We start from the raw sequence: 22,409 nt of genomic DNA, 5'->3' as shown, positions 1-22,409 counted from the left end.
AATGCCCGCTGGAAGTCCCGAATTAAGCAAAACGTGGGCGCGTTTGAAACTTGGTGTTTTGTGCGTGGCCAGAAGGACCACAGTTTTCCACATGATGAGACAAATTCGTTTCATTAGCTCCTCATGAGCTTATATGTAGGGATCATAATTTATGAGTCATCACCGAAAAAAGTTAGTTCTTTGCAACGTGGGCCTAGTGGTTGTTATTAAAGACTTCTGAAATCTTGTGTTTCATGTCTCACTGGCCCTATTTATGCAACTGATTTCATATAGGAGCTCCCCAAGCAATTTTCCGTCCAAGGGTTGTACATTGTATATATTTTTCTTTAAGGAGTGGTGAATCAGATCTGAAAGATGCTTTAAAAGCAGATTCTCTGCTGCACGCTGAGGAACAGTACAAAAAATGGCTGAAATCAGGTGGACATAAAATCGACAGTATTAAAGAAATCATACTGAAGGATGAATCATTGAAGACTCCATTTCCCAACTGGATGATTGTTCTTTCTCACAGTTTACATTTTAGGAAAGCATTGGTATTAAATGGACTATGTTAAAATGATTTTCGAGGATTGTTTGGGCTAATTATTTTTAGATATGCCAATTATTAGTCAGTTGTAAAAGGAACGCGATAATTAGGTCTTTTACAGTGACAGTTTTGCCAGATTGCTGAGCTACACACATTGTGTGGGTCATAGTTCGTTGTCAAAGACTAGGATTTCAGGAGTGGTGTGATACTCTTTACTGACCATTCACTCAAGTACTGTATATCAAGTATACATTTAGCAGCTACTAAGTGCTGGAGGCAGGGCTGAGTGCTGGGGATGCAGTATTGGTCAGGGCAGCCCCTGCTTTCATGGTGTTTACATTCTTGCTCATGGACACAAACAGTATTCAAGTAAACAATAAATGTATGCTGTAATCAGATTAGGACAGTGAGACACAGGGATTTGCCAGGGTCACACACTTAGTAAGTGGGATTCTGATCTCAAGGATGTCAAACTCAGAAGCTCTTTCTAGGGCTTCCACCCAGATACGTTAATTACATGTGGGGTGTGTGTGTATTGTTGGCAAATAGTGCCTGGCCAAATGAGATTGTTCCAAAGGTACTATTAAAATTGGGTGTGTCCGTATTCATATTTGAATACATTCGAATGCACCCCCAAACAGTGCTAAATATCTCAGTAGTTTGCAGTCTTACTCTTTAAAGAAAATTGCCATCTGTCCTCTAGAATCACAAAATTGAAAAGCAAAGATACCTCTTTGGCTTTGTAGGTGGTTTTGCTAGGCTTGGAACGCTCCTCCCCGCCACAACCCTTTTCCTTCTTGTCTGGAGAGTGTGTGTAGCTGTCTGTTAAGCAGGGAGCCTCCTTACTTCAATAATCCTACCCCTGTCCAACCCGACCCTCCATCCCCTTCCTACAGTTTCATGGCATTTTTGTAATCTCAGTAGCACCTTATGCTTACTGTGTAGTAAAATTTTCTTTGAACTCTTAATTATGAGGGCCTTGAAGGGGACGGATTATCATTTACTTCTGCAGTTTGATCTGGAGTACCAAGTTCTGCATTCAGTATAAAAGTTTTCCAGAGTCCTTCCTGTCTCCTCCTGGTATGCCGGGTGAAGCAGAGATGATACGGCTGTGTGTGTATGGAATGTGGAGAGAAGATGGGCTGGACTTAAACAGAATACTTCTCAGAGTCAGCAGCTGCGAAAACATTTAGGATGAGTTGAAGTTTTATTCTATAGATACTGAAGTATACGTAATTTTTTCATTTGTTAAAACAAGGTACCTGGGCAAATCTGCAATACCGTAATTGGGTTAAGTAACTGTTAAAAACAAATCTCTTCAGCTGTATCTTATTTTAGATCACTAGTATTCTGCTTACATGTGAAAATTAGTAAAACTTGTTTTTCGTAAGTTAGTATTATAGCCTGAACCAAATAGTGATTATGTTTAGATTGCAATGAGTACATTTTCAAGGGTACCCCTTGAAATACCTCTTTTTAATTTGTCCATGAAATAATACATTTTCAGTATCACATGGTGTTTATTTTGCCTTTGAAGTAGTTTCAGGGCCTGACACAGAGAATTAACTACCTGATATTTAATATTGTACTTAATAAGTGTGAAATAACGGGAAAAGTGACAGAATACATGTAGAGGGGGGTCTGTTTTGCAGTTGAGGTGGCTAATCCGGGTGGTCCGTCATGAGGATGCAGCAGTGGTCAGGACAGCCCCTGCTTTGGGGCTGGAACTTCTTACTGTTAGCTCCATAAATGTTAGCTCTGCCTCTGATCATTATTTTCTCTTCCTATTTGGGTTGTAGGAGTCATGGTTAGGAAGGCGTTATTGGGAGGGGGACAGGACAACGGAGAAGTTGTTGGTGCAGGAGGTGGGTAGAGTTAGATCGTGGGGTGGCACTGGCCTGGCTGCTTGCCCACCCCCGGTTACAAGGGCATGAGATTAGATCCATTAGAACATGGTGGTAATGAGGCCAAAGCTGGTAAAGGTAGGTGCTAGGAGAGTCCGACGGGCTTTACTTCTGAGAATGCCTGTGCCTGGCACAGCACCCTGAGCATGGTAAACTTTACTTGCTGAAGAAAGGCACAGGTAAAGCTGACTGTCTTTTTCTTTTTTGTTCTGTTTTAATAACACAATTTTTTAAAACATAAATTAGAAAGGACATACATGGAAAATGTTTGCCTTTTCTTACTGCTCGAGTCTCACTGGGGTCCCAGGTAAGGATATGTGTGGTCAGTGGAATTTATCCTTACTACTGAAAAAAAAGAAAGCTGGGGCAAGCCTCAAAGCCCATGCTTTGTTGGCAATGTGTGTGTGTGTGAAAGTCTCCTCTTCATATAGCAAGAATATTATATTAAATAATGACATTTCTTTTTCTTCCTCAAGAAATAGGGTGGATGTAGTCCTTTTATTAATGAAATACTTATTTGTAAATTAATATTTTGTTAGTAAAATAGTGCTTCCATGATAGGAGCATTCAGACGTGAGTTGCCATTGTTTTACTTATCTAATTTTTGTGTGTTCATTTAAAGAATGAACAAAACTTAAGCTTCTTTTTTTTTTTTTTTTTTTTTTGAGACGGAGTCTGGCTCTGTCGCCCGAGCTGGAGTGCAGTGGCCAGATCTCAGCTCACTGCAAGCTCCACCTCCCGGGTTTACGCCATTCTCCTGCCTCAGCCTCCCGAGTAGCTGGGACTACAGGCGCCGCCACCTCGCCCGGCTAGTTTTTTGTATTTTTAGTAGAGACAGGGTTTCACCCTGTTAGCCAGGATGGTCTCGATCTCCTGACCTCGTGATCCGCCCATCTCCGCCTCCCAAAGTGCTGGGATTACAGGCTTGAGCCACCGCGCCCGGCGCAACTTAAGCTTCTTAAGCCTTTAAAAAAATAAGAAAACCTCAAAAATAAGGAATCTTCTATTACATAAATGTTTGGTCAAAGGAATGTTTGAGCTTGGTGGGGAGAGAACATTTAGAAGAAGTATTAATGGAAGTTTTATTTAAGCCCACTCATCTTTTGAATTTGTCTAAAACACATTTTGGACATTAAAAATGATACATTTTCATAGAAATCTGGAAAATATAAAAACTCTAAGAAGCAAAAGGAAGGTCAATTTTTACCTTCCAGAGCATATTGTCTTTGACTTCTTAAAAAACTTGAGTTGTATTCCCTGGATATAATTTTACACTGTTTTCCCATGAATGATTATTATGTTATCATTATCATCATTCCTGCCCATCCTAAAATTTGCCCAATTTTAGGATGAACATGAGTTTAATGTTACAAAGTGATGAGTTGGCGAGATTGGCCCAATAAAGCATGATGGTAGGGTACTAGGGCGTTGACAGGTTATAACCCGTTTAATGATTATTAGAGGGTAAAGTGATATAGTTAGTAGAAATGGAATTTTATAAGAAGTGGTTTATTCTAATCTTAGGCACTTAGTTATCACAAAGATAAGACTTGTTATGATCTGAAATTTTTTATATGCTGGAAAACTAGTTTTAAATACCATATTCAATTATGTGGCATGTGTGTAAATATTACGGTCTTTTTTTATATCATATGGCTTTGCTTACCTTCTGGTGGCTTTTTCCTTCCATCTTTTGCTATTAAGTGGCTAATAGGTCTCAAAGTATTATCTGCCCTACCACGATCCACGTTGGCCAATTTCAGCGAGATGTTGTCACATTTCTCGTTGTCTTACTTGATTCTAGACTTTTGACCCAGTCCCCCCAAATTGAGTCTGCCTCCTTTTTGTCATTTACCAAATTCCTTTCTTCCTGCCTTTAAACTCCTATTTATTCTAGCTCTTCTGAAACTTTTATTGCCTCAGGAAGTATCATTTAAGCATTTGTATACTTTGTGTAATTCCTTTCCAGAAACCTTTTTAGATTTAAATAATCTAATTTTGTTTTGGTTTCTCTTTTAGTAGTCCTATTCCAGAAACTTAATATGGTATTTTATTATGTATTTGACAGCATGGTATAATAAAAAGAGCAGTTGGACCAGAAGGTAAATTCTAGTCCAGATTTTGACATTTAGATGGGTACATATGGGAAAGTTTCTTAAAACTTCGAGTTAGTTTTTCTCATCTGTGAAATTAAGGGATTGGACTAGACACCCTTTAATAGATATTCCTTATATGCTTGTCTCCTTCTGGATCTAAAATTCTGATCCTTTGATAGTTTATAAATGATCATTGGTATCATTTTCATCATTTTAGGAGCTCTTTTTAAAAAATGATTATTTTTTGCTCTATGGCCCATTTCTAGAACATTTTGGGAGTTCTAATTATGTTTTAGATAATATAAAAAGCATAGAATCAGATGTAGTTAAGCATGAATTTCACTTAGTTTCCTAGATTTTACAGTCTAAATATATTTTTCTTTATTTAAAACCATTTACTTAAGGTTACTGATATCACCATTTTAGTCACCAACAGGCTAATAATTCACAAAGCTCTTTGCTAATTTTTGACACTTTTTTCTTTGCCAGTACCATTAAGGGATTTGAATTTTTTTGAGATTTCACATTTATTTCTTCAGTTAGGAGTATGACCTTGGACAAGTTACTTCTCTGTACATGTAAAATGAGAGTAAAATAACATCTAGTTCATAGGGTTGTTGACTAGTACCTGGCCCATGGGAATCACTGTGTCATGTTGGCTGTTATTATTACCCTTTAACATGATTTGCTCCCCTCCCTGTGTTAAAAAGTATTCATTCATTGGCACTACTAATTAATCTATTAGCTCAATATATACTAACCAAAATGGAAATTTATTTTGTGTAATATAATTGTCAGTTCCTTTTCATTGTAAGAAATGTTAGTTTATTAGTAGTACATAGCCCTGAGAAAGCACTAATTTATTTTGAAATTAAGTGGATTAATTGGTAGTATGAAAGCTAAGAATGTAGATTGTCTTCTTTCTCTATTTTGAATAGTTTATGGAATAATTTATTTCTTTGGTAACAAAAATATCTGGTCTAATTTGTGACATTCTCAAACATATTTTACAAGTTTAGGTAAGTTGAGAATGGCAAAAACCGCAATTACTTTTTCACCAATTTAATGCTTTTAGAAGAAAAATCTATCTTACCTTATTTTATACTAAAAAAAAGCACAGCAGCTTTTTGTCATTACTAGAACAAGCTGTGTGTATTCACGTTAGCTTCAGGACTTATTTCCTTTCAGATTTTTCTGTTTACTGAGGCCATATTACACTTAATTTCCTTATGCCCTGTCCTTTAGGAAGCATAACAAGAGAATAACATCTCTTGTTGGCTTACATTGAACTTACCCACCTTTCTCTTAGATATCTTGTCTGAAACCTACAGTCCCAATCTCCTAGTCTAGAAGAGGGATATTTACATATCTACACCATGCTTTAAAGTGTTGGGAGAAAGTTGTAAGTGAAGAGTTGATTATGAAGAGTTATGCTTGCTGAACTGAAAACTCTCAATTGGAGGCCCAGTATTGTTGAAAATACTTATATATAGCATTCGATCTTTTGCTATCTTATGTGCAGAATTTGCTGTAGGAGGTTAGAGTAGCCGTTTATATACATTTATTTAGGAAAAAAAACTAGTAAGTCTTTGCTTTTTCACAGCAAAACTCAAGAAGACTTTTGTGATAATGTAAAGTATAAGAAATTTAACAGAGCTCCACTGTGTGAGGTGCTGTAGCCCTCTGTGTGCGTTGGCTTGTGATTTTCTTCTGCTTCTCTGTAAGAAGGACCGTTAGCTTCTTCTAAACAGTGTGTTGTATCTAAAGAAGAGATGTGTAAACTTGCTTTATTTATCTGTAGTGAGCCACATGTCCAAAGCTACCTACCAATAAAAATTTATTTCCAGCTGAAAACAAGAAGTAGATGTTTATTTCAGTGATAATGGACAGATGTTCTTACTGAAATGCTTCGTGGGTAGAGGAACCATCCATGCATTCTCTGCTTGTAAATGGTGGTTTAAATCATAATACCATTCAGTGGAGTTAGAGTACTGTTGCCTTTGATTTTATTTTAGTGACCTACTAAGCCTCTACCTAATGCTAGTGATTTTTTTTTCCTTTTTGTGGGAGTAAAGAGTGCTTTTTCTTAAGTACTTTGAGGAAGGATTCATGGAGACCTACATTATATCAGGCTGCATGTGGGTTTTGAGAACATGAAGATGACTGTGATAAACTCTGGTCTTCCGGAACTTCCCATTCAGTGTGTCCTTAGTGGGTTATAGTTGTGCTGAGGAAGTAATCCTCTTGACCCCTGGGCAGCCTGGAGATATCTGGGTTGATCCAAGACACTTAGCCAGTCCCTTTCTGGTGAGAGCAGACTTACCTGTCTTACCTGTGGCAGCGGCTGCTGCTTTTTTTTTTTTTTTGACAGGTCTTGCTCTGTTGCTCACGTGAGCCACTGCACCTGGCTATCTCTATATTCTTGTGGGCTCTTCATATACTATTTTCTTTGTGTGTCATGATGAGAAAAAGATTAAAAACCAGCTCTACTTACAGTATTGTAGAAGAGGATGGACATATAAAACAAATGCACACAATGAGGTGTTTTTCTCATTGGTATAAGTGATGGTAATTATATGTGAAAGAGAAGGTGGTTCTGGGAGAGAGAAGAGGGCTTCAGGAAAAAGCTTCTTAGAAGAGAGTTGAACTTTGTAAAATGAATGGCGTTTATTACGTGGATATGGAGGGATGGGATACCAGATGTAAACAGATAACGTGTTACTCTTAGGCTCTGTAGGTGGTTTGGCATGAAAGCGGATCTTGTGAACAATAAGGCTGGAGAGTAGGAAGGGGGAATATTTAAAGAAGTACCAAGAGTTTACCAACTATTGATGTGCATTAAAATGATTATTAAAGTATGTGTTCAGCCTGAGGAAATGTAAGTCCAGAGGACAGTCATGAGGGTATAAGAAACAATGGAGTTGGTAAAAATATGCTGGTAAATTGAATTACATTGATTGTTCAAAATTTGCTTGTATTTTTTTTAAGAATATAAAATGAAAACAAAACAAGATGGGTGGGATACAAGGACAGTTCAGTGGGTTTTTAAAACTTGTTAAGGGCCTCCTTGTTTAAGAGCCAACTAAACAACCACTATTGGAAAATTTAGGATTGTATATACATGTTAAAAAATTAAGGATGAGCCGGGCGCGGTGGCTCAAGCCTGTAATCCCAGCACTTTGGGAGGCCGAGACGGGCGGATCACGAGGTCAGGAGATCGAGACCATCCTGGCTAACACGGTGAAACCCCGTCTCTATTAAGAAATACAAAAAACTAGCCGGGTGAGGTGGCGGGCGCCTGTAGTCCCAGCTACTCGGGAGGCTGAGGCCGGAGAATGGCGTGAACCCGGGAGGCGGAGCTTGCAGTGAGCTGAGGTCCGGCCACTGCACTCCAGCCTGGGTGACAGAGCGAGACTCCGTCTCAAAAAAAAAAAAAAAAAAAATTAAGGATGAATACATAAATACACACCCACACAAGAAGTGAATTTTCTTGGTTCCATACCAGCAGACATTTAAACGTTACCATTCAAACTCTGAGGGAAGGAAAATAGGAAAAACAAAATGAAAAAGAATGATAGAAAACACAGGTGGAAGAAATAAGCTGTTTTAGTTCATTAATCATCATCATCAAATGGATCAGACTTACCTGCATTGTATTAAAGGAACTATCAGATTGGATAAAAAACAAAATATTGCTTAATAAGAAACCGACCTAAAATGAAAGGGCAGTCTCTTTAACAGTAACACAATACTATTGTCACACCTAAGAAAATTAACAATAGATTTTTTTTGAGATATTTCAAAAGCATTAATTTTATTTTGTTTTTATTGTTAGTCTTTCTCTATCTGTCATCTTGAAGATCCATGAAAGGTTAGGTGATATTAGCCCCATTTTCACAAAATGGAAAAGGCAGCTTAAAGTCAACCCCACAGCAGCTAGGGATGGGGTCCCCATTTCTAGACATGCATACTCGTGACGACATCTACAGGGCAATGTGCTGCAGATTTGATGGTTGAGACAAATTACTCCTTTTCAAACAAGAAATTGGGGAATTTTTATTCCTGACTTTTCAGCTGCGTATCTCTGTGTGTGTGACTTTGAGTCCCACTTCCCTCACTAATTGTTTTCACTTGGGTAGGCCATTAGTTAAATGGTTTCATAACTGAAACCATTTAAGTTTCAGTTATGAAATGGAATAATAATTTCCCCATTAGATCAGATGAGATGGCACATGTGAACGTCTTTTGTACTATAAATACATATCAACATCACCCTTACATGGTCATTGTTGGTAAGGCTCCATGCCCTCTTAAGGAAAGGATGGAAAGCTAGGAGTTGTAACGGGGCTCACAAGTTACCTTTGACAAAGTGTAGTCATTTCAAAGTTTGAAAATGAGTATTTTAGTGATCCATGAAGCAAAGTTTTAGATTGCCTTTAAAATCTTTAGTATGTTAAGAATTTACAGTTCACGGAGTGGCTATCTTTTTTTTTTTTTTTTTTTTTTTTTTTTGAGACAGAGCCTTGCTCTGTTGCCCAGGCTGTAGTGCAGTGGTGCAATCTCGCCTCATTGAAACCTCTGCCCTCCAGGCTCAAGCTATCCTCCTGCCTGAGCCATCAAGTATCTGGGACTGCAGGCACACACCACCACGCCCAGCTGTTTTTTCTTTTTAATTGATTTTTTTGTAGAGACAGGGTTTAACCATGTTGCCCAGGCTGGTCTCAAACTCCTGAGCTCAAGCGATCTACCCAGCCTCCCAAAATGCTGCAGTTACAGGTGTCAACCTCCGCACCTGGCCTGTAGTTAACTTCTGATGTCAGTAAACTCTGTAATTCCCCACTAGTGACATTTTTTTAAGGTATAAAATTATAGTGAGTAAATTGCCTTTATTTGTACAGTATTGGTCTACCTGGGTTTTTCAGGGATCCCTGAAAAGAGACTTTAAAATTAGAAAGAGCCCATCTGGGCACAAATAAAATAAGCCATAAAGTACTTAAGTTGTAGTGGTAAGGAGACAATAAAATACAAGGCTTTAGTTCTTTGGAATGGAAAATACATTTATACTTTGAGATTCTGTAGATGAACATTTATTCTGTTTTGTATGTGATTATCTTAGTCCAAAAATCTAACCGTTACAACTTTGAAGAAATTATTTCTACTGTTTCTCTGGCATGTCATTTCACAGTTTTTCTTTGCTGATGTCGTAAAGGTTCCCTGGTTGTTTAATTTGTTTAATGAAGAGACTCATATGCAGGATGATTAAGGTGGTACCTTGGGGGTGGTAGCTGGGACTTTGAAGTTTGCGTTAGGAGGTATATCTTAATAGAGCAGGGTGATTCTCTTTTGCACAAAACAGGATATAATGTTTAGAAGGTTTCAGACTTAGTGGCCTTGAAAGATGATGCTTTGTGGAGGGGAACAGCACACAGTGTGGCCTGTGGGGAGGATGGCGGGAAAGAGAGCATCAGGAAGAATAGCTGATGGATGCTGGGCTTAAACCAGGGAGATGGGTTGAGCTGTGCAGGAAACCACCATGACCCACGTTTCCCTGTGTCACAAACCTGCACATCCTGCACATGTACTCTGGAACTTAAGGTTGAAGGAAAACAAAACAAAAAACAGAAACATGATGTTTTGGTTCTTTTAAGAGCAGGTGAGGAATAGGAATCAAGTGGTTTCACTGTTTGTTATTTGATGGACCTAGAGGTTTAAAGCTGATAATTTCTTCAGACTGATGTGGTCAGGGTTTTTATGTAAAGGTGGACAAAATTTGGAACAAATTTGAAACATCAAAGGCTCAAAAACTAGATATGACAGACCAAAAACAAAACCAAAAATATTGTGCTTTTGGTTCTGCTAAGCAAATTAGAATCTTTTCGTTGTCTTTTGTTTCATATTTTTTTATAAAACACAGTTCACTTTTTTTAAGTTTACTGGTTTCTTTTGTTTTTATTGCATTTTTTTTTTTTTTTAATTTCAATTTGAGGAGGTTTATATCTCCTCCACAGGGGACTCTGCTGAACAAGGACCAGCCATTGTCTTGTGACTGGTTAAAGCAGAGGCCTTCACTTAACTTTGCAAATGGAAAACTAAAAGGAGGTAACTTTTGCTTCTGGTCATTTTTGTCACTATACAAATCAAGCCTTAGCCCGATAAAAATGCTGGGATATTTGTATCATTGTCTTAGTTGGAGACATTATGTTGCCCTTTTTAACTGAAAAGATACAAGTGAAATCTGTCACCTTTTTTTGTTCTCTGTTTAGTTTCTTTATTGAGTTTTTCCAGCTTTATTGAGGCATAATTGACACATGGTATGTATTTAAGGTGGTATTTTCGTTCTTTAAAGACTGCACAGTTGCCTTTGCTCAGGTTACTGCTCGTGACAAGTGTTCCGCACTTCTGCTGTTTCAGGTTTTTACTTCCTTGTGTCCTTAAAGCCTCTCTTCTGTTACACATTTTCATCCCAGACGTTAGCTGCTTTAATAGTCTACTATCTTTCCTTTTCATCTCTGAAACTGGGTTGTAGTTGTTATACCATTTCAGTGCTAATAGCCTACTGTGATGTTCTTGCCATTTTATGTTAATGATGACTTAGGTCATCTTCGCTGACTTGTAAAGTTGAATGTGACTTCTGTAATTTTAGCTTTCCCAAGGAACTTATATAAGAGTCTGACATTTATTGAGTGGCTACTTGGTGATACTATTGCTAGGCATTTCACAGATTCAGATCTCACAATGATAAAAAATAAAGGTGAGGGAGAGTTTGAGTTTAGATAAATGTATAGATGATAAATCTAGAACAGATTGTTAAAGAGAGTACATTTTTGGTTGACGTCAAAGTTAACAAGGCCCTCTGCAGACGTTACTGGATATTGATAGGGAAGGCTGGATTGAATAGGTGTGGCCTAGTTGAGGAATGAAATTTAATGGTAGAACACTTGTAAAACACCAGAATTATATGCGTGATGCAAATGAAATGGTGTTTGAAAAATCTTGTTTTCTTCCTGACATTTTTGGGAACAGCCTGTGTTTAATATGGGCTCTGAAATATAATGTCGTGGTAACTTTTAGAAATGGGATGGTAGATATGCCCTTGTAATTTAGTAATTGATACATTGTTTTTTGAACTACCAGAGTGAGGATTTTAAAAGTATTCAATTATTTAGGTTTAACTGTATGTACTCTTAAAGAAAAATGTGATGTCTGATTTCCTTAGAAATGGTAGTTTCTTTAAATTTTGCAATTTTAGAAGTTTAAGAAAAACCAAACCACTTACTATTTTTAAAAGTGCAAAGTTGTGTGAGTTTAAAAAATTCATTTCTTACAAGGAGGAGGGGCCACCCTTTCCCAAGAAGCGACTGCTAGAAAGAGTTGGGATATGTGTGTGTGTTTATTGCCAGACATTACCTGTGCATATACAAACGAGGTATTGTGTGTGTGTCACACGCACACACAGTATTTAAAACTGCAGGTTTATTTGTTTTACTTGATCTTTCACTTAACATATAGTGTACATTTTTGGTTGTCATCATGTTTCATTCCATGTCAAAACTCTTGTGTGCATTTTAATTTCCCATGATCTTCAGTGTCTATCATATTGAAAAATTTGGTTGTATAATAGTGTTTGCACATTTTCATTTTATTAAACAATAATTTTATTGGTTTCCTAGGGCTGCCATAACAAAGTACCAGAAACTGTGTGTGTGGATTATAATACTATATGGTTACTGTACCTTTTCTATGTTTAGATGTGTTTAGAGACACGAATACTTATCGTTGTGTTACAGTTACCTCCAGGATCCAGTACAGTCGTATGCTATACAGGTTTGTGGCCGAGGAGTAAGAGGCTAGACCACATAGCTTAAGTGTGTAGTGGGCTATACTATCTAGGTTTGCGTGAGTACACTCTGTGATACACGCACCGTGATGAAATTGCCTGACAATCAATTTCTCAGAATGTATCCCTGTCATTAAGTGATGCATGCCTGTAACATAAATTTATCATCTTACAATTCTATAGGCTAGAAGTCCAGAATCAGGATGTTGACAGGGTTGGCTTCTTCTGAGGGCTGTGAGGAGACTCTCTTCCATTGTCTGTCCCCGCTGCTGGTGGTTTGCTGGCGTGCGGATGCATCATTCCAATCTGTTCACATGGCTTTCTCCCTGTGTCTCTGTCTCCACCTTGTCTTCCTTCTATGCCTGTCGGTGTCCGAATTTTCCCTTTTTACACAGGCACCAGTCACACTGGATTAAGATGCACCCTAGTGACTTCATTGTAACTTGATTACTTCTGTAAAGACCCTATTTCAAAATAAGGTCACATTCTGAGATACTGGGGCTTAAGACTTAAATGTATCTTTATTAGGGAACACAATTCACCCAGTAAAACTAATGGCACAATCGGGTCCATTGCAATCAATGTCAAGGAGTATTCATTAAGTTGGGTTATGTGCTAGACACTAGAGATGCAAAACTGTTTAAATTCCAAAGGGCTGGCCGTCTAGTTGGGGTGACCAACTTTGTGTATAATAATGTAGGCTGATACAAACTTGATAAGCTGTATTTTGATGTGTACAGGGAAGACAGACTGGTATTTGGAGTGAGGCCTGGATCATCTGGAGAAGGAAGGCTTTTCGGAGTGGTGGGGAGGGAAGCTTCGTGGAATTTGAAAGGTAACTTGGAGAAAAATGAAGAGGACAGAGGACCTGGCAAGGAAGCGAGAAGTGAATTAAAACAACAAGAAAGAAAGAAATAAGGTTAAGTGATTAAAATTACTTACATGGTTTAATGTTTCAGGAATTTTGTCCTCAAACTTGTTAAGTTGATTAGGTTTATATAGATTTAGGCAAAAATCTCCTATGAACTTGTGGTAGTTTTTTTTTAAAAAAAAAAGGCATGTATATGTTGTTAAAAATCACATTTGTAGCTTACAGAACTCATTTTTGCTAAAAATGAGCTAATGAAAAGCACTTCTGATGCAGCAGGTAAAGGAAAGTGGGAGAGATCGTACCTAGAACATCCACTTTTCTTTTTCCCAAAGTAATGATGGGGAATTATGTACACCTCTATATAATGACGGGATTAGGTGTGCCTCTGTATGATCTTAGGTCCATTTCAACTACAGCGTTCTGTTTTGTAGCTTAATGTCTATAAAACTTGTCAAGCTTTATAAGGGATCAGAAGTGGTTTTCTAGAAAATTTATTGAAAAAGCCTGGGCGACAGAATGAGACTGTCTCAAAAAAAAAAAAAAGAAAAAAGAAAAAGAAAATTTATTGAAAAAAAAAAAAAACCCAAGAAAACATGATTACTTTAGCGAAAATAACTGTTACGCAGAATATTTTTTTGTAACATACCTGCTGTGAAGAAACCTCACCAATGTCAGTATTTACATTTCAGATTACTTTGTTATTATTAGTTCATTTTTTCCAAACAAAAACTGTAAAATCTATGAGATGGGCCTGTAGGGAGGAGTAGTCTGTTTTACAGCTAAGGAAATGAACAGACTCCAGTGACTTGATTTTAGGATTCTGCCTGAGACCTCTCCATATTTAGTTTAGTGCTTTTGCCGCCGGATCATGCTGTTACTAATGTAGCTGTAGATGCTTCTTCCCCCTAAAGACAACCACAAAATCATTTTCTGTCTCTCTCTCTCTCTTTTTTTTCTTTTTTTTTTTTTGAGACGGAATTTTGTTCTGTCACCCAGGCTGGAGTGCAGTGGCGTGATCTTGGCTCACTGCAGCCTCCACCTCCCAGGTTCAAGCAGTTCTCCCTGCCATAGCCTCCCGAGTAGCTGGGATTACAGGCGCCTGCCACCATGCCTGGCCAATTTTTGTATTTTTTTAGTAGAGACGGGGTTTTGCCATGTTGGCCAGGCTAGTCTCAAACTTCTGACCTCAGGTGATCCGCCTGTCTTGGTTTCCCAGAGTGCTGGGATTACAGGCATGAGCCACTGCCCCCAGCCTCTCTCTTTCTTTTTTTTTTTTTTTTTTGAGACGGAGTCTTGCTCTGTGCCCCAGGCTGGAGTGCAGTGGCGCGATCTCGGCTCACTGCAAGCTCCGCCCCCCCCCGGGTTCACGCCATTCTCCTGCCTCAGCCTCCTGAGTAGCTGGGACTACAGGCGCCCGCCACCTCGCCCGGCTAATTTTCTTGTATTTTTAGTAGAGACAGGGTTTCACCGTGTTAGCCAGGATGGTCTCGATCTCCTGACCTCGTGATCCGCCCGTCTCGGCCTCCCAAAGTGCTGGGATTACAGGCTTGAGCCACCGCGCCCGGCCCTCTCTCTTTCTTAATACTCATAAATGTCCAATCATTGTTGAAATTAGCTGATTGTCTCAAATGATCGTGGTTGGATCCATAATGTTCGTTATGTTTTGTCACTGTATCTCTTAAATGTGGATCCCTCTTTCTTTTTTATTACAGTTTATCTTTTGAGGAAATCAGATTGTCCCATAGCTTTTTTTCATTTTCTGCACTTTGCTGATTGCATCCCCTTTGTGATGTTTAACGTGTTCTTCCATCCTGTATGTTTTCTGTAATTTGGTAGATCGAGAGGCCTGATCCAGATTCCTTGATTTTTTATTTTTTTTATTTTTTATTTTCCTTGCAGAAGTTGGGGTACAAGTGGTGGTGGAAAAACATAGGTGATGTGTACTTCCGGGTTGCAGGGGAATGTGGTGTCTCTTTATAATGATGAGGCTGGCATTGTCAGAACGACTCTTCTGTTATGGAGCTGCTGGCAGCTTTTTACCTAATGATTTTTAGCAACTGTTGATAATCATTGCGTAGATCCAGTGTTTCATTAGGGCTTCAGCATATAGTTTTAACTGGTTCTATAGGTTTTTTTAAGAAATATTTTTAAAAACATTGAAAGAGAATGTACATCTATTCTTTGTTGTATTTGAAGCTACACAGAAATAAACTTTTTACATTTTCAAATATTTTCATAGTTGTATTCCCAAAATCATACATTTAGGCAGGCTAAAGTTTACAGATTAAGTTGAACCTTTTACACACCTAGACTTAATTTTGTGATATTACAAGTGAATGAGTACATGAAGTTCTAACACATTTTTGCATCTGAACTATAATTAATAAGATTTAGCTGATTATACACTAAAACTTAACTAAGTAGTTTTTCTTTTGTTTTCCATTTTTTAATATGTTCCACCTCAGGGTTATATATTTACTGCTGCTATGCTTTAAAAAAAGCAACTTCAAATTCTTAAGCACAGGATTCTGAAAATTAGATGAACTAACCAGATACAGTTACTTTAATTTTCAGATTTTAGGGATATTAGAGTGCATTTATTTCTATTTGTTTTTCTATTTATAATGTTTAAAATGGACCAATTTGTGTGTGCATTAGTTTCCAATGAGGCTGTAACATATCACCATAAGTTTAGTGGCTTAAAATCACACAAATTTATTATTCTAAAGTTGTGGAGGTTGCCGGATGCAGTGGCTCACGCCTGTAGTCCCAGCACTTTGAGAGGCCGAGGCGGGTGGATCACAAGGTCAGAAGATCGAGGGCATCCTGGCCAACATGGTGAAACCCCATCTCTACTAAAAATACAAAAAATTAGCTGGGCATGGTGGCCTGTGCCTATTGTCCCAGGTACTTGGGAGCCTGAGGCAGGAGAATTGCTTGAACCTGGGAGGCGGAGGTTGCAATGAGCCATGATTGCGCCATTGCACTCCAGCCTGGGCGACAGAGCGAGACTCCGTTTAAAAGAAAAAAAAAGGTTGTGTGGGTCTGGCTGGGCTGAGACCAAGGTCTTGGCTGGACTGTGTTCTTTCCTGGAGCTGCAGAAGGGACTGCTTCTTTGCCTTTGCCACCTGGACGTGGCCCTTGCCTTTTGGATCCTGGCCCCTGCAGCATCTTCAAAGCCAGCCATGACTGGCCAGTCTTTCTTTCATTACCTCCCTCGGACAGGGACTGTCCTGCTTCCCTCTTTCACTTACAAGACCCGTGTGATTACATAGGGCTGACCTGGGTAATCTGGGATAATCTCTCAAGGTCGTTTGATTTTAGCAACCTTAATTCCTTCTGCAACTTGAATTCACAGGTTCTGGGGATTAGGATGTGGACGTTTTGAGGGAGGCAGTTATTTTTCTACTACCACAATATGCACATTTTTTTAGCTTTAAAAAATATATTAGAGGTGAACATCAATTCGAGATATGCCTTTAATGCATTTTGGGTTGTGGTGAAAGATTGGGAAGAAGTTGAGTGGATTTGTAAACATATACCTTTTGTACTAAGTGAACATTAAGAGGTGGTTATCTGTTCTAGTTTTGGAAGTAAAAGGAGAATTTTTACTTCAGGTACTGTTAGCACACTACCAATCTCAGCAGGAGAAAAGTAAAGATGCAGTGGAACATTCAGGAAAATTAGCTACCAATACTTTTACAACTTTTGATGAGTAAATATAGGCTTGGTAGCATGAGAGGTTATGAAAATGGATGAAATGAATAAAAGCTGTACTACATGGCCTTGCTCAACAGAGCATATGTAAAATGTATTTTAGGATTTTAAGATTAGATCAGAACCTTTTATATTTACAGTATAGTAATTTAAATGATGGTTGGGCTTCATTAAAAGATAATCTTGGAGGTTTGGAGAGAAGGCCTTAGGCTGTGTGCTTCCTAAGAAAGAAAGGGCAGAAAAGGGCAACTGTGACATTTTCTTAGGCAAAGTGGAAAGATGTGGAAATTTCTGTGGGTGATATTAGTAGAATTTTAGTAGAGTGAAATAGATTTTTAATGGTTAAAGATAGTATCAGAAGAAGCTCTAATTTGAGGATTGCCAGATCTCAAAATATTTTTGTTTTGAAGTTTATTAAACGACTGCCATAATTAGATTTGATACCTCAGTAAACTTACGAGAAATAGGATGAAACATAGAACCTGGACTTCTAGGGACTTCGTTTTTCTCATTTTGCTTGTAAGTCTGAAGAAAACCAACAGAGCAAGAGAGGCTAAGAAAAGAGACATGGTAAGGAGACAGAAAAGAATAATGAGTGAATATTGGTGTATGGGCTGTGCTGGGTTAACTATTAGGTATGAGTGATTCTTACTCTTAAGGAAGATACGTCTTTTTGGGGAAATGAGCCTTACATGCACATCCAACAGAACAGTATCAGAAAAGTGGGTGTATGAGCTCCATGAGAGTGATTTGTGGAAGGGGAAAGGTTGAACATTTCATTCTCAAGTACTAGCAGGATCTATAACTCTAATGTACCGATTAATGGATTATAGCACAGCTTTTTATTGTTACAGAAGTGACATATCCACTCTTGCCATTCCCATTTTTGGAGTTTATTGTTACTAGATTTCATAGTACTTGAAACTGGAAAATATTTCTATTTCATTACTATGTTTTTGTATGCATATGTATATATGTTTTATCTTAAAAACAAAATTTATATTGAAGATGTTAAAAGTGAATTTGAGTTTTGGACCTTAAGCTTTATTTATTTACTTATTTTTTTCTGAGACAGAGTCTCATTCTGTTGCCCAGGCTGGGGTGCAGTGGCATGATCTTGGCTCACTGCAACCTCTGCCTCCTGGGTTCGGGTGACTCTCCTGCCTCAGCCTCCCAAGTAGCTGAGATTACAGGTGCCTGCCACCACACCTAGCTAATTTTTGTATTTTTTAGTAGAAAGAGGGTTTCACCATGTTGGCCAGGCTAGTCTCGAACTCCTGACCTCAGGTGATCAGCCTGCCTCAGCCTCTCAGAGTGCTGGCATTACAGGTGTGAGCCACCACGCCTGGCCAGGACACTGAGCTTTAAACGTCAGATATAAACAATTCATCAAAAAAGACTCCAAGTTGAGACGGAGTCTTGCTCTGTCACCCAGGCTGGAGTGCAGTGGTGTGATCTTGGCTCATTGTAAGCTCTGCCTCCCGGGTTCACGCTATTCTCCTGCCTCAGCCTCCTGAGTAGCTGGGACTACAGGTGACCGCCACCATGCCCTGGCCAATTTTTTGTATTTTTAGTAGAGACGGGGTTTCACTGTGTTAGCCAGGATGGTCTCAATCTCCTAACCTGGCGATCCGCCTGCCTCAGCCTCCCAAAGTGCTGGGAATACAGGCGTGAGCCGCCGCACCTGGCACAAACTCTTTTTTCGTAAAACAGCTTTATTGAGATATAATTCACATACCATACTAGTCATCCATTTAAAGTGTACAATTTAGTGGCTTTTAGTATATTGATAAGAGTTTTGCATTTATCACCACAGTCAGTTTTAATCACCTGAAAGATACTTTATACCCTTTAGCTATCATCTCTCTCCTCCTCCTTTTCTTTCCCTCCCCCTTCCAGCCCTAGGCAAACCAACCACTGATTGACTTTATGTGTTTATATAATTTTCTGCTTTGGACTTTAGTATATGGAATCATAGAGTATATGGTTTTTGGCACTGTTTTCAAGGTTCGTTTATGTTGTAATATGTAATAGTAAAAACTCTGAAAACTACAAAATATTGCTAAAAGAAATTAAAGGAAATCTAAACACAGAAAAAAAATACTATGTTCACAGACTGGAAGACTTTAACACTTAAAATGGTAATACTCCACAAACTGATCTACAGGCTCGATGAGATCCCCATCATGGCTTTTCATGGACAAATATTGTTCCATTGTGTGGATATGCTACATTTTGTTTATTTGTTCGTTGATGGACATTTTGGCCATTTCTACCTTATGGCTATTTTGAATAATACTAATGTAAACATTGGGGGTGCAAGCTTTTTATGCACATATGTCTTGTTTTCCCATGTGTCTGTACTTTGGAGTGGAATTGCCGTTTAATCTTTTGAGGATCTGCCAGATTGTTTTCCAAAGATGCACCATTTTATGTTCCTGCCAACAGTGTATGGCTGTTCCCATTTCTCTGCATCCCCATTGGTACTTGTTATCTGACTTTCTGATTGTAGCCATTCCATTTTGGGTGTGAGGTGGTATCTCATCTCATTGTGGTTTTGATTTGCATTTCCCTGATGAATAATGATGTTGAGCACCTCTTTATGTACTTATTGGGATTTGTGTATCTTCTGTGGAAAAATATCTATTTGCATTCTTTGGCTGTTCTTTGAGTTGTCTTTTAATTGTTGTAAGAGTTTTTTTTGTTGTTGTTTTGTTTTTGTTTTTTCAAGACAGGATCTTGCTGTGTTACTCAGGCTGGAGTGTAGTGACATGATCATCCCTTGCAACTCCGGTTCTCAAGTCATCCTCCCACCTCAGCCTCCGGAGTAGTTAGGAGTACAGGTGCATACCCCTATGCCTGGCTAATTTTTTACTTTTCGTAGAGATGGGTTCTTGCTATGTTTTGCCCAGGCTGGTCTTGAACTCCTGGCCCTTGGGATCCTCTTGCCTAGTCCTCCCAAAGCACTGGAATTACAGGCATTAGCCACTCTGCCTGGCCTTGGTGTAAGAGTTCGTTATATATTCTGGATACAAGTTTCTTGTTAGTTATGTTATTTGCTAATATTTCCTCCCATTCTATGGGTTGTCTTTTCATTTTCTTGAGGGTGCCATTTGAAGCACAAAATTTAATTTTGATTTTGATGAAGTCTAATTTATCTAATTTTTTTTTCTCTTTTCCTTTTTTTTTTTGGAGGCAGAGTCTTACTTATTGGCTCACGGCCACCTCCACTTCCTGTGTTCAAACAGTTGTGCCTCAGACTCCCGAGTAGCTGGGATTACAGTTGCGTGCCACCATGTCCAGCTGATTTTTTTGTATTTTTAGTAGAGATGGGGTTTCGCCATGTTGTCCAAGGTGGTCTTGAACTCTTGGCCTCAAGTGATCTGCCCACCTCGACCTCCCAAAGTGCTGGGATTACAGGTGTGAACCACAACGTCTGGCCTGAGTTTTTTCTTTTGTTGTTCATGCTTTCGGTGTCATATTCATATTTTATAATCCTTTGCCAAATCCCATGTCAATCCTTTGCCAAATCCAATGTTTTTCTTTTAAGAGTTTTCTGGGTGTTGCTGTTTCATATACTTCTTTGATCTATTTGGAGTTAGTTTTTTGTACGTGGTTTGAGGTAAAGGTAACTTCATTCTTTTGTACGTGACTGTCCATTTGTCCCAGCGCCAGTTGTTAAAAAGACTATTCTTTCTCTGTCGTTTGGAGTTGGCACCCTTGTTGAAAATCATTTGACCATAGATGTATGAGTTTCTGGATCCTCAATTTTATTTCATTGATTTGTATGTTTGCCTCTCTGCCAGTACCACACTGTCATGATTGCAATCATAGCTCATTGCGTCTCGTACTCCTGGACTTAAGTGATCATTACACAGGTGAGCCACTGGGTCCGACCTCCATATGAATTTAGAATCAGCTTGTCAGTTTCCATAAAAGTAGCTGGGATTCTGATGGGGATCTCATTGAGCCTGTAGATCAGTTTGTGGAGTATTGCCATTTTAAGTGTTAAAGTCTTCCAGTCTGTGAACATGGTATTTTTTTTCTGTTGTTTAAATTTCCTATAATTTCTTTTAGTAATATTTTGTAGTTTTCAGAGTTTTGAAACTCTGAACTGTTTTTCTCTTTTATATGTCTTTCTCTTTTTTTGTTAAATTGATTCCTACTTATTTAAATCATTTTGAATGCTATTGTGAATGGAGTTGTCTTATTTTCGTTTTCAGATTTTCAGGACAACCTTACATAAATGCAGTTAATTTTTTGCTTTTATTATTTTTAATTGACATAATTGTACATATTTGTGGGATATAGTGTGATATTTTGATACATGTATACAATGTGTAATGATCAAATTGGGAAATTAGCATATCCATCACTTCAAACATTTATCATTTCTTTGTGCTGGGAATATTCAAAATCTGCTCCTCTATCTATCTGAAAATATACAATAAATTGTTGTTAATTATGGTCACCCTGCAGTGCTATAGAACAGGGATCTCCAGCCCCTGATCTGTGGCCTGTTAGGAATGGGGCTGTGCAGCAGAAGGTGAGTGTCCAGTGAGGAGCATTACTGCCTGAGCTTCGCCTCCTGTCAGATCAGCAGCAGCATTAGATTGTCAGGAGTGTGAACCCTGTTATGAACCGCGCATGCGAGAGATCTAGGTTGCACACTCCTTATGATAACCTAATGCCTGATGATCTGAGAACAGGTTCCTCCTGAAACCATCCCCCCCCTAGTCCATGGAAAAATGGTCTTCCACAAAACTGGTTCCTCATGCCAGAAAGATTGGGGACTGTTGCTGTAGAACACTAGAACTTATTCCTCCTATCCAGCTGTAATTTTGTATTCATTAACCAACCCTTGACTACTCCTCCCACCCCCCACATCTCCAGCCTCTACTCTAGCAACCACTATTCTACTCCATAGTTTTATGAGATCAATACAATTGATTGCTGTGTATTAATTTTAGAACCTGCAACCTTGCTGAACTCATTTATTCTAGTAGTAATTTTTTAGTGGATTCTTTAGGGTTTTCTGTATATGAGATCATGTTACATACAAATAAAGATAAGTTTACTTCTTCCTTTCAAATTTGGTTGCCTGTTTTTCCAACTGCTCTAGCTAGAACCTATGGTACAGTCTTGAATAGAAATTAACAAGAGGGAATTTTCTTGTCTTTTTCCTAATCTTAGGGGAAAAGCATCCAGTGTTTTCACTGTTAAGTAAGATATTAGCTGTGAATTTTTTATAGATACCTTTTGTCAGATGGAGGAATCAGATTAGGGAATCATACTTTTTCAAGAGGAATAGCAATTGGTTCATTTTAGGGATCTTTTTAACTAACTCTAAACCTGCTTATAAGCCAACATTGGAGCTCTGCAGTGGTGGAATTTCTAAGTTAATTTTGCATTAATCTTATAATGGCTGACATTTCCTAGAAGTAGGCGTTCCTAGAAT

General features: G+C 38.4%; 1 protein-coding gene across 6 annotated transcripts in view; it reads left to right on the top strand.

The window, feature by feature from the left end:
• USP12 (ubiquitin specific peptidase 12) overlaps window positions 1-22,409 on the top strand; it is a 170,283-nt gene that overhangs the window by 69,042 nt on the left and 78,832 nt on the right. The window lies entirely within an intron of this gene.

The sequence above is a fragment of the Papio anubis genome, chromosome 15 (genome assembly GCF_008728515.1).
Source record: "Papio anubis isolate 15944 chromosome 15, Panubis1.0, whole genome shotgun sequence".
NCBI lineage: Eukaryota > Metazoa > Chordata > Mammalia > Primates > Cercopithecidae > Papio > Papio anubis.
The sequence above is the reverse complement of the archived record's forward strand: the minus strand, read 5'-3'. Positions and strand labels throughout refer to the sequence as shown.